Source organism: Peromyscus maniculatus, chromosome 9 (assembly GCF_049852395.1).
Source record: "Peromyscus maniculatus bairdii isolate BWxNUB_F1_BW_parent chromosome 9, HU_Pman_BW_mat_3.1, whole genome shotgun sequence".
Lineage (NCBI taxonomy): Eukaryota > Metazoa > Chordata > Mammalia > Rodentia > Cricetidae > Peromyscus > Peromyscus maniculatus.
Genome location: NC_134860.1, coordinates 40710465 through 40722922, shown reverse-complemented (window position 1 = coordinate 40722922; position 12458 = coordinate 40710465). Strand labels below are relative to the sequence as shown.

The 12458-nt window shown below is 43.8% G+C and overlaps 1 protein-coding gene across 3 annotated transcripts in view; it reads right to left on the bottom strand.

Moving 5' to 3' along the window:
• Gng2 (G protein subunit gamma 2) overlaps nt 1-12458 on the bottom strand; it is a 102281-nt gene that overhangs the window by 84898 nt on the left and 4925 nt on the right. For 2 of the 3 annotated variants that reach the window (XM_042284698.2, XM_042284697.2), the window contains exon 2: nt 1491-1531. The gene's annotated coding sequence lies outside the window, so the exon portion shown is untranslated. Of the gene's footprint in view, nt 1-1490; nt 1532-4839; nt 5021-12458 lie in introns of those variants that run through there. The other variant, XM_042284699.2, reaches the window with a different exon arrangement.

Genomic DNA, 12458 nt, shown 5'->3' with positions numbered 1-12458 from the left:
CACAGAGCTTTGTCTGGAATAGATTGCTGGAGGAACATGCATGATAAAACAGGATTGATCTGAGAGTGGGGAGAAGCTTTGTTTTGTGTGTGGTCTTTGCAATCCCACTATATTAATAAGTTCAGAAATGACCCCCTGCCGGGTTTCTAGAATTGTGATATATGTCAAATGTTTACATTTGACTGTTAAAGTTGTAGATGAAGGTCGTCTTTTCTTTCTGTCAGTGCGTCTCTGATGGATGACTTCATTTGATGATCTTAAAAGTCCAAACTGAGGACCTCATTATTGTAAGTTAAAAAAAAAAAAAAACAATCTGGAGGGTGGTGGTGCACACCTTTAGTCCCAGCATTCGGGAGGCAGAGGCAGGAGGATCTCTGTGAGTTTGAGTTCAGCCTGGTTTACAGAGCGAGATCCAGGACAAGCACCAAAACTACACAGAGAAACCCTGTCTCGAAAATCCAAAAAACCAAAAAACAAAAAACACCCAAACAACTGACCCTCTTATCCAAAGGAAGGTCTAGGGTTTGGGAAATGCTAAGTATACATTTGCTGTGTGAAGAAACAAATGAATGACGAGTTCTGGGAACCAATTAAGCCAGGCACCGAGGCTTTCTGTTTTAACCAACGTTTTGCTAAAGCCATTCAACACATATGTAAATAAATGACTGCAAGTCCAACCACCAAATGCTAGTGGCCACACCATTCAACCCAATGGAGAAAGGCAGGGGAGACATAGAAGAAAGTATAAAGAACACTGCCAGCTGTGAATCTGCAACCGTTGACACCGGGTGATGAGGTCATGGGGATTTTTTTGTAATAGTTATCTCTGCTTTGACATCTGCTGAAAAGTTTTCATAATGAAGTTGAACTTTACAATGGAAAGAAAATTCTGAGCCTCTGCTGAATGGAAACTTCACTTCTGGGCTGGGACAAACTACAGTATTACCTGTCTCAGGCTAACGGTTTTGAACGGCTTTAACTCGTGTCCAAAGTTAATTAAGGGTCTTTCAGAAGAAGCCCACCAGCACTCAGCTGACCTCTGGCTGTTCCGGTCATTGCTAAGGGAAAAGCTTGTACAACGCCTATAACCAATCCATCAAGTCAAGGCTAACCTTCCCAAGCCAGTCACCCCAGGGCTCTGTCTTGCACAGATTATGTTAATGTCTGAAATCCCTTAATCACTTTTGGTACCACAGGGATCTCATTATTAAGGCGACAACTTCAAACGTCCTCCAGCTCAGACATTTTTCTTAGAAGATAAGGGGAAATCTGGGTAAAACTCCACTTTTAACTATCACTAAAGAGAACCATGTTTTCTTTAACTACCAGAGCCATAACAGCATTGTTAAAGACCATAAATGGTTATTTTCTACAGAAACATCACATACTTAAAGGTCCTGGTCTATAAGATTACTGATGTTTTCATGGTCCCTTCTGAAGTTCTACTTAGGTTCATGATGAGCCTAGAGAAAATATTTCAAAATTCTTACCTTGTCAGTTTTCAAGGCCGGAGGCTCACTGGTAGATCTGACTGTGTAGAAAGCAGAAGAAAACATACTTTAAGAAAATGAGAAATAGCAAAATTAATGATAGCCAAGTGAGCAAGTGGACGTTTCTGTGGCCAGGGTAAGGGCGCTGTGGCTAAGTGGTAAGGGCGGAGAATCTTGGGTGTCCATGTCAGAACCTGTATTTTATGAACTTTCTCTTTAAAAAAAGGTATGTAGCAAGTGAAACAGGAATCCTTTGCTTTGTGAAATCCACTACCCTCCCAAACACACCACACACACATATGCACACATACCTCACCACCACCACCAAAAACCACCACGAGAACACAATGGCAGGGAGGCAGAGTTCTTGGTGGCAGAAGCTGTGTACCCTGGGATGGGTAGTTCTAAACTCTGCTCTTGGGCTAGGTGGATTGGTTCCCACCAAGATCAAAGCAGAGACTACTTCCTTTTGCCCTAGGTGTTAATTAAGGGGGCTAGAGTGCTCAGTCTGTGGGTATGTGGCCCTTTAAGAGGGCAGATGGAAGTCAGCTGGTGGTTGAGAAGGTCTCTTTAGCATGTAGTCTTTCCTAGGTTGTTTTGAGGTCTAAAGGCACCTGCACTCTTCGCTGATGCCCCTGTGAATTCCAACTGAGTCAGCCTAACTATGCCTAGTGTCTGTGCTTCCCACAGAAGGAGCACTCACCCCGAAGCCTCAGGGAGCACCTTCCCATTCCTACTTCATCTCTGACTCAGAATAAAAAGGTATCTTACACCAAGAGGAGCATGGCGAAGGGTGGGAGTCAAATTCAAAGGGGGTCTTAGGACTAACTAAATGGGATCGGTGTCTCCAGAGATCTCACGCCGTGTGAGACCGGCACGTATGTCTCAGTCCAATCAGCTGTGTTCTCGGAGGGCCGGAAGAGGTCACAGGTTTTTAAATGAGCCAAAGTTATTAAAAAAGAAAATCATTATCTTGTGATTAATGACAGCAAAGGAAAAGAAAACAAGCCAAGGGCAAAAAACAACCTATTTTCAGAGATTGAACCCTGGGGATAATAATGACTAAGTGGGACTCAGAAAATAAGCCTGCACAAGGGTGCTCTGAGGAGCGGGCTCATATATTAGTGCCGATGGCGTAAACTGGCACACGTCTCTGGAAAGCAGCTTGCTACTATTTATCAAGGGACTTAGACGTTCACAGTCATCATGCTAGTGAGTCCGCTCCTTGATTCAAACAACAGCTGCAGACAAAAATGATTACCAAGGTGTTAGAAATAACCCCAATTACCAATAATACAACTTCCTAGGCAACGGGAACTCTGCATGGTGAATCAACAATAAAGACAAGATTTTTTTTTTTTTTTTTTGCTTGGGGAGGGTGGTGACTGCATTTTAGGCAAGCTCTCTACCCGTGTACTTCATCCCCAGCCCAGATACAAGAAATTTAAATGATGAGGAAAACTGCATCTGATATGGCGCAGAGACACCAAAGCAAAAACACTATCTACAGTGTAATGCCAGCTAGTTCCATAACATACAACTAGGTGCATCCCGCAGTCCCATTTGAAATGTGCTCTTCTGGGTTTTAGTTACTTGCAGTCTGAAAATGTCCATACATGGAAAATGGAAAATTCTAGGAGTGAATAATTCATAAGTTTTAAATTATGCCACTCGGCTTCCCTCGGTCCTGCCCAGGGCACTAATCATCCCTTTGCCCAACGTATCTACACTGTATATGCTGCCTGCCTCTTCATCATTAACTAGAGTCACTTATTAGACATCTCGTCTCAAAGTCAATCATTCTTTAAACAGTGGCCTAATGCTATGTGACAACATCTTTATTATTTAATGTACTTTATTTTATCCTGCAGGTATTTTATTATCTCATATCACCTCAAGAAGGTGAGTACACAAGAAGAAGATATTTTGAGAAAGAACTACATGCCCATACATGTTAAGAGGGGCTAATTTTCCCAGCCTCCCTTGCTGGAAGTGTGCAGCCATGTGACAGAGTTCGATGGGAGAACTGTAAAGGTGCCATATGTAGCTGTGGGTCCATGCTTTCTCCTTCTCCCTTTCTTCCGGGTTCTTGTAACAAGTCATCTAAGACCTCAAGAACAAGAGAATCGTGGAGCAACCTGGCAGAAGAGCTGGGTCCCCTGTGTGGTCTTGAGTACTGCTATTGGTCATTTACCTCTGGGTTGTTGTGTTAAAAAGAAATAAATACTTCCTAACTTCCTCCAGCCACTGTAAAATCAGGTCCCCGCCACATGCAATTAGTTCAACTAACCACAAACTTAAACGGGGCTGTTCTTACTTTCGTTATTCATAATTTGTAATGTTATTACTTCCAAATTTTTAATGCTCTCCATGAATTACTTTGATGATCAGTAAAATATATTATTATGTTTTTAAAATGTATTTACTTTGCATGTTTTCCCAGTGTGTGTGCACATGTGTGAATATGGACACGCACACCTTGGTACATGCTGGAAAGCCAGAGGACAGCTTGTAGGAGCGGATCCTCTAACCAGCTCGGGGTCCAATCCAGGCCGTCAGGTTTGGCAGCAGGTGCTTTCACCCCTCAAGCTATCTTAGGGGCTCAAGTTAAACTTTATTTACTAACGTTAAGACGATCAAATCTAAAATAAAGTTGGGGTAATAATTATCTCTACTTATGAGAATAAAAATAAATATGGAGTTTAGAACCAACAGTGTTGTAGAGAGAACCAATCATACACGTTTCACTTTATTTCAAGCCTTTGGAATAAGGAAATCTTAATCTAACTCCAGGTAAAAACCTGCTTCCGAGAGGTATGCTCTAAAGAATAAAATTTCAGCCTATACATAATAATAATGTGAGCGGATGCCCAGCCTTAGGAAGGTGAGTTTGACACATTCTATGTGTGCCCTCATGTCTTTGGCTCCTGACTCTGCTTGTTCTTCAGTAGAACCAAGAGGAGTGACCTCCACAACATTCCTCTCACGGAGCCCCAGGACCTCTTGGATGTCCATCAAGCATGTGCTTTGATTTTGGTTTGCTTAGGTGCAATGACTGACTCAGCAGAACTCCTGTAAGCTTGGTGGTCTCCTTGGAGAACCATGGGCCTGCATCATCAGATGGTTGCCCAATATAAAGGAGTCAAATCCAGTCCATAAATAAAGATAGCAGGTCCCCGTATGAATCAGATCATAAACATAAAACCAGCGTCTACCTGGATAGTACATGGCTGATCATTACATTCTGCAATAATGATATGCCAGAGGCATTCGGCACCTTTTAGGAGATCATTAGGGCCCTGTGCACAGACACTCAAAGCATTTCAGCAGGTTGACCTTAGAGACTTACCTGTAATTATCTATTAGCTAAAGAAACCATTTGTGCTCTTCTTCTCCAGAGAGTGCCAATCCGTCCTTCTCTCCCCCGTGAACTGCAATCCCCAAGACTAATATGGCGGCTAGTTTGTCTTCAGTAACAACAAGGGGAGGGGGAGTCCAGAGTCTCTCCACTTCCCTCCAGAATGACTTTGCCAGCGTGTTCAAGGGAAACCCTAACTCTCCCACAGCAGGCAGGCTGAAGCCAAAGCCGATAGTCAAAGCTCAGAGTTCACAGTTTTTCTCCCGTCTTCCCTCTGCAGGAACATAAGCAAGGCAGCTCCACAGGCCTAATTACCATGGCAACCGCATGCACTATGAGATTATGAGTGTGTTTGCTAAAATGACTCACGGGTTGTTCCCCCAGAAGCCCCAGACACACAGGTTTCTGGCTGGTTTATAAAATCCATTTAAAGTTTCCTTGCATTTTGGGGGGCTCTTATTAGCATATCTGTTGCTATGAGGAGGGATCCATAAAATCAAACAGGCCCTTCTTCAAGATGAGAAAGAAAGAAAGAAAGAAAGAAAGAAAGAAAGAAAGAAAGAGAGAGAGAGAGAGAGAGAGAGAGAGAGAGGAAGGAAGGAAGGAAGGAAGGAAGGAAGGAAGGAAGGAAGGAAGGAAGGAAGGAAGGAAGGAAGGAAGAAAGGAGGAAGAAATCAGGAATAGAAAGAAAAAAGCGAATCAGTTCTCTCAATGTTCCAAGATAAATCTATTTACTTCAGGTTTACAATTAAATTAATTTGAATTTATGTATGGGAGATAATCTCTTCCTAATTTAAATAATTTAAGTAATTCCATGAAGTAGTTTTAAAGACTCTAGTGAAACAGCAGGAGAAATAAAATATTTAATAAGAAATACCAAACAAAATAACCTAAATCTGGAAGCACGAACTGTTACAGAAGAATAATTAGAAATCTTAATATCAAGGTATTTTAAAATGGGTGTCCCAAGTTAAATAATTTATTTTTAAAATTCAAAACATGAAAGAATCCAGACACTGGAAGAAATGAAAATGACTTCCATTTATTTAATAAACATCATTGAAGGCCGTGTATGAACATAGCTGGAACACAACAACAGGGCTTAAGGAGACTCGTTCCAGACAGAGGCCCATGGGCCGGCCTGGCTGCTCCCTTCTCTTTGAACACTCACAAGGCACCCCTGAGGGTGGACCTCTCCTCACCTGCTGCACGCCACAGGCAGGACTTGGGTACTACTATCGACTCCCTCAAAGAAATATATGCTGGGCATTTTAATATAGGGGTTTCCTCTGTGTGAAGTGAAAATAAGCCTTACTGCAAAAAGAAATTAAAATGCAAATTACTTATGTAAACTTAATTATCTCCACCCCCCCCCCGTACCATTCATACACACCAATGCCTCAAAACGTGCATTTAAAAGCACCATCTTCAGAATTATGTAAATGTTTTATGTACTAAGGCCAACAGCCGCCCCCACAGTTTAAAGGGAAAACCAAAGTGACTATCAGGCAGCGTGGGCGAGACTGGACTGACCACAGCCACTGTTGACCCGGCAAAGCCTGTTTCCTCTCATGCTCCGCGGTCATTACTGGTCAGCGCGGGGAGCTCCCTCGTGTTGTCCTCACTTTCAAATCAAAGCCACTGCCGCCCCTTCCACTACCGCCAGTGGCCAGGAGACACGTTTGTGTATTGTTCTTATAGCATCTTTCGACTGATGACGCGTTCCACACCGCTCACCTATCTCGGGCCAATGCCAGGCACCTGGCCACACCTACCAAAAAGCAGGTTTGGGTCTGGTGAGTCTGTTATGAATTGGCAGGAAACCTGGACGTGATTACGGATAAGCCCGTGGACTCCCAGGTAAACAGTTCAAATCTGAGATTAACACTTCACTAAGTCCGAGCATTGACCGTGCTCTGTGCCAGGGAAATGGGCTTCCCCAGTTGACTCCAGTCTCCAGTGGTGAACTCTGACTGGATGGGTACGAGTCCTTCTACTAGAGAGTGGCAAGAAGACCCTGGTTAAACTAAAAGGCACTCTCCTTCAGGTTTGTAGCAGTGTAAGTTACAGGTATAACCGCACTTCCGCGATAACCACTGTAGTTCAGGCTCATGACAAATGAACACTCTGTAGCCGTGATGAGGAAGCCAGGACACAGAATGTCCAAGCAACTTCCACAAGTGACACCTCCACACTGATCTCCGTTAACTACCTAACTCCTAAATACTAACCCTTACACTCTAACTTTCCCACACTGCTGTATTTTTGGATCATTTCAAGACAGAATAAAAGACTGGACCAATATATTTTGGCCTAGAAATTCTCACCTTGCCTTACATTTTTTATTGAAAAAAAGAATCTTAAAGCTGTTTAATATCAACATTTTTTTTTTGCTTAAAGGAGAAAAAATAATGATAAAACTATTAGTGAAGTAGTTTAATAATACTCATGGATATCAGGGTTCCATAAATTCATTCATGAAGTCTTAAAGGAAAAAAAAAGACAAGAGATCAGTTCACTCCATGGAAACCCTCAAAAACGACAGTGAAAAAAATTTTTTTTGTTCCCATGTCATTTTTTTTTTCTTATATGGCTCGACACAGATCAGACAAATGTCTTCTGTTTAAGAAGGGCTCTGTTGGCATTAGACAGTAACTGTACTAGACATTAACTGTACTTTCCCGTTTAAAAATGCAAATAGACGAGTAGGAAGCACTCCATCATCCACTGCAGAGAGATCACTCCCACCACCACCTGTCTGCCAGGATGGGAATACACAGACGCATGTCTCCACGACAGGCCGTCACAACACTGAAATCTCTCCTCTTCCCTATCGCTGTGGCACACACATGGCCTCAGAAATGCAACACCTGAGTAGAAAGCAGCGACACAGACAAGCCTTGGCACTGCTGGAACCACACACACTTGCCAAAGAGTGGAGACCTATTGTCTGAGAAACTTGTAATCAGACATGTCCGAGATTGGTCAGGTCTCACTTACAGGTGCTGTAACCAACCAAGCGTACCCCTCGGGAGAAAACAGCCTTTTCATGGAAGTTGGACAGACAAATCCTTGGCCGCCGAGCTCGATACTCAGCCCAGGCTGGCTTTTATTTAGATCAAATTGATGTGCATGATCAGTCACAGAGAACCAACTTAATTATATACACATATGCAGAAATGTAGGGTTGACTGTCTAAAGTGAGTACTTTTCCTATTGCCTTTACAGGACTTGCTGTATTTCCCTCAGGACTATTCTCTTCAGAGGGTTATTCTTACCTGTCTTACCTCAGAGTTCTATTTTTCCTCTGCTTGGACTTCTTTCTCCATCCTATCTAGATCACCATCACCAGCAAAAACAAGTTTTGACATGTGTGTAAGTGGTGAGTGCTGAGCGTGTGTGTATATGTGTGGGTGCATGTGTGTGTGGACATGCATATGTGTGGATACGTGTGTGTGTCTGTGTGTCTGTGTGTGTGTGTGTGTGTGTGTGTGTTGCTCTCAAAGTGAAATGTAGGAAAACAACTCAGGTCAGGCTGTGTGGTTTGGGGGAGCTATTTGATCTTCAAGTCTTGGTACCCTCACTTGCAAAATGGGACTAATAGTAGCAAAATATATTCACAGCCTACCTGGGGGCCACTAACCCCTTTGTTTTTTGTTAGTAGTAGTGAATCTTTCTTCTGGGTCCTGGTGACCCTGTTTTTCACAGAGGCTGGGCTGCTCCAAGGCCTCTGGAAGGAAGCTCCCAAATTAGACAATCACAGCGGTTCCTTCTGCTTGGTCAAGTGTGACTCAGGAGGGGAATACAGCTGGAGATGACTTTTTTTTCCCTTTCTTTTTCTTTCTTTTGCAGTGCTATGGAGCACATCTGAGGTCTTGGACATACAGGTAAGTTCTCTGTGATTGAGGCATAGCCTTATTTTGTTGAGGCGGGATTTTTTTTTCCTTGTAGCTTCTGATGGCCTTGACTTCACTATGTAGCCCAGGCTGGCCTCATACTTAAGAAATTCCTTCCGATATCTCCCTAGTGTACAGGTGACCCACAGGCTGCTTTTCAACTTTAAAAAGGGGTGCATGAGTGACAGGTATACGTGTAGTCATGCCTATAATCTCAGCAGTTAGCAGCCTGGGACAAGAGGATTGTCACAAGTTTGTGGCTAGCCTGGACTACATGATGAGCTCTAGGACTCTGGTAGACTGAGCGAGAAACTGACACAAGGGAGCACATGAGCTTCATGAGAAGAACCTGGCCCCTCAGCTGTGCCTGTGGGCTCCGAACTGCTCCTAATTTGGACTTGTAGGCAGCATCTCCACACAGTGAGGGGAGCTGGCCCGAGAGAGCACATCAGCATGCAAGGCTAGCAGAGCGGGAAGAATAAAAGAGTGCAGCTCGTTGAGGACGCTGCCCAGCTGCTCACTAACAGACTCTGGATCCCGAGATAAATTCCTATTGTTTCCATTTAGACAACAGCTTTTCTCCCTCACCAGCAGCTCAAAATATTCTGGCAGGAAAAAAAAAAAAGTTCATTTCACGTGGTTAATGTAACAATGAGTTGGAAACAGTAACATATAAAGTGTAGAGCACAGTTTGAACGCTCCTCAGATGCTGCTGCTCCTCAACTGGCCTGTGAGGGTGGTGCCGTTCACCCTTCTACCAGGAGGGAGTGCTTTCCTCATGTGGCTTGAAGGACTCCTCTGTAAGCGTTTTTTGCTGCTTCCCCCAAACACAATGGGGGACAGAGCATTGCTTTCTCTTCTTAATTCAGCTAAGAGATGGATATCATATATCTAAGGTTATTTTAAACAATAAGGATAGTGTTTACTTCAGACAACAAGCCCTGTTGAGTTGATTGCAGTGTAGGAAAAATCTATAATTAAATGGAGAAGTCTTCCTGACTGTGCAAATCAATTTGATCTAAATAAAATCTAACCCAGGCCAAATACTCAACCACATAGCCAAGCATTCTGCCTTGGAGCCTGTCTAGGTTGACTGAGAAGCTGCTTCCAGTAGAAGAAAGTCTGTAGGTCTTCCTGCTTCTGTGGGAGGAAGGACATATGGCCTCTGGGGTCTCACCTCATCCTTACTTCAGAAAAGTACTTGTACTTTCCGCTTGGAAGCACTCTGGTACAGCCTAGAGCTTCACATGCCTGAGTCCTTAGCAACCTAGGTCTTAACCCCGATGTCACCTCTTCAGAAGCCTTCTGAGATTATCAAAAACAAAAACAAAACAGGAAAAAAAAAGAAACCTAAATCCCTGTCATCACACATACAACCTATCTAACACTACCCCCCCCTTCAGATAACACCACACACAGTGGTAGCTGTTACTTTCTTCTGCTGTGATTTATCTCTGCCCATGGTTTCCAGTCCTGACTGATCCTGATTTCATAGTCTGGGGTGGAGCTGGGACATAGCTTCCCCCAACCAAAGTACTCCCTTGTGATTGCTAATGTGTAGTCAGATCTATGGTTTATGTGTTTATTGAGTCTGTCTCAAAACTAGAATTTAAGTTCTAAGAAAAGAAAGAACCTGCCTGTTTTGTTCCCTGGCATCTCAAAGGGCAGGTGGCACAGGGCAGACATTCATTTGAGACTTGTGGACAGACTGACTAGCTGAATTGTAATTATTTCTGTATCTGCCTGTTTTCCCCAGTGGTCTGTGAGAGCCCAGAGAACGAGCTCTATGTCTAGCTCACTCTGCATCAAAACTATGAGTCACTCAAGAAAGTTCATTAAATAAGTGCATGATAAACAAATTGTATTGTGTGCTATGAGGCAGACGGACAAAACCCAACGTAGCTGCTATCCTCAAAGTGTTTGCTGCGTGGTTAAAAGGGGAGTGAGTGTGCAAGATTAATACACACACACACACACACACACACACACACACACGAGAAGGAGCTAAATGCTGTGCTCAGGGAAGAAAAAAGACTGTTGTTTATTCAGGAAGGAGGAGAAAAAAGCGACGCAGCCTTCATGGAAGGCAGAACCACTGGCCTGAGCCTAGTTAGAATCCAGCTCCTTGCAGAAGCACGACTGTGAGGTGAAATACAGAAGTAGGCAAGCTAATCTAAAGGGAGGACAAACCACTCCTGGAGAGACCAAGAGGCCCTGAACCAAGAGACTGTTATCACCATAGAAACGAGTAGACGGTAGCGGGGTTCACTTCCAATCCCAATCGCCAGAGCTGTTCAGTTTACTGCTCCTCGGGTTGCTTGGTGAGGAAAATGGTGAGAGAGAGTTTTTCTAAGTAAGAATTGAAAGAGGAGCGTTCGTTAGCAGCCATGGCGTTAGGGGAGGAGTGGATTTGAGGTACAAAAAGGTGGTTGTGAGTGCTATCTTGGATGTGAGCGTTGAATTGGATGGTCTAGTGAGTTTGCTATGGAAGCTTGGAAACCAGTGAAAGAGCAGATATGGGAACTGAGCTGGGGCTGACCCTCACGCAGCAATGATTAGACCCAGAGGAAAGAATGGGAGCTGGCGAGAGGGAAAGAGAATGGGCAGAACCGTCCGACATTCTGTGTAAGCGTGATTGGTGCTGGAAACCTTCAAGTGGTGTGGCGAGAACATGGAAGGCAGGAAAGGTCGTAAGAGTCCAGAGTCCCCAGGCATGATGGTACACACCTGTAATCCCAGTACTCAGGACAAGGAGACAGGAGAAACCTGCGTTCAAGGCCAGCCTGGGCTCCACGGTGAGACCTTATCTCAAAGGAATAAAGCCCAGATTAGCAGATTTTATTCATTAAGTTATGCATGTAAGAAAAAACAAGACAAAGGTAATAAGAAGGAGCCAATTAAGGAATGAAATCCAGGACTGATGAGGTGCCTCAGCAGGTAAAGGCGTTTGCCACCAAGCCTGCCAGCTTGAATTCAGTCCTTGGAATACGCATGGTAGGAAAAGACCTGACTCCCACAAACCATCCTAAGTCCTCCACACGTGCACCATGGCCTGTGTGCACACACACAAGTGAATATAATAAATATGGTAAGAGAAGGAAGCCAACATGGAGGGAGGAAGATTATTGTCAGAGCATCATCACTTAGGCGGTAAGAGGGAACAGACAGAGTTGGAATGAAGGATATAGCTCACTTTGAAGGAAAGGCTAGGGAAAGAACACAGAATGCATGTGACTCTGGTCCAGACACTTGTATTCCTCTCCCACTCATAGGTTAGAATTTAACCCCAGTGGTCTTGCACTGGGATTAGAGGACGGGGTGCCTTTGCAGAGGTGATCAGGTCATGCACTGATTCCCTCAGAGAAGAGGGCCTTCCGGAATATAAAGGATACAAGAAGACGGGATCTCTGAAGAACAGGTCCTCCCCTAATCTACTGGCACCATGAGCTCCGATCTCCAGACTCAGAAACTGTGAGAAATGGATTTCTGGGCTTTGTAAAATGGCCTGGTCTGTGGTAATTCGTTATTGCAGTCTGAATGAAGACAAGGAGAAAATCTGAAGAGATAAGGATTGAGGAAGCCTACAACATATGTTAGAAAAAGAGAGGGTTGGACCAACTCTAAGGAACGAAGTGAGTAGCGGTCGAGGCTGTACAGATTTCACCGTGAATGCATGGGAGGGAGTGAAAGTGAAATTAAAAAAAAAAATTAAGA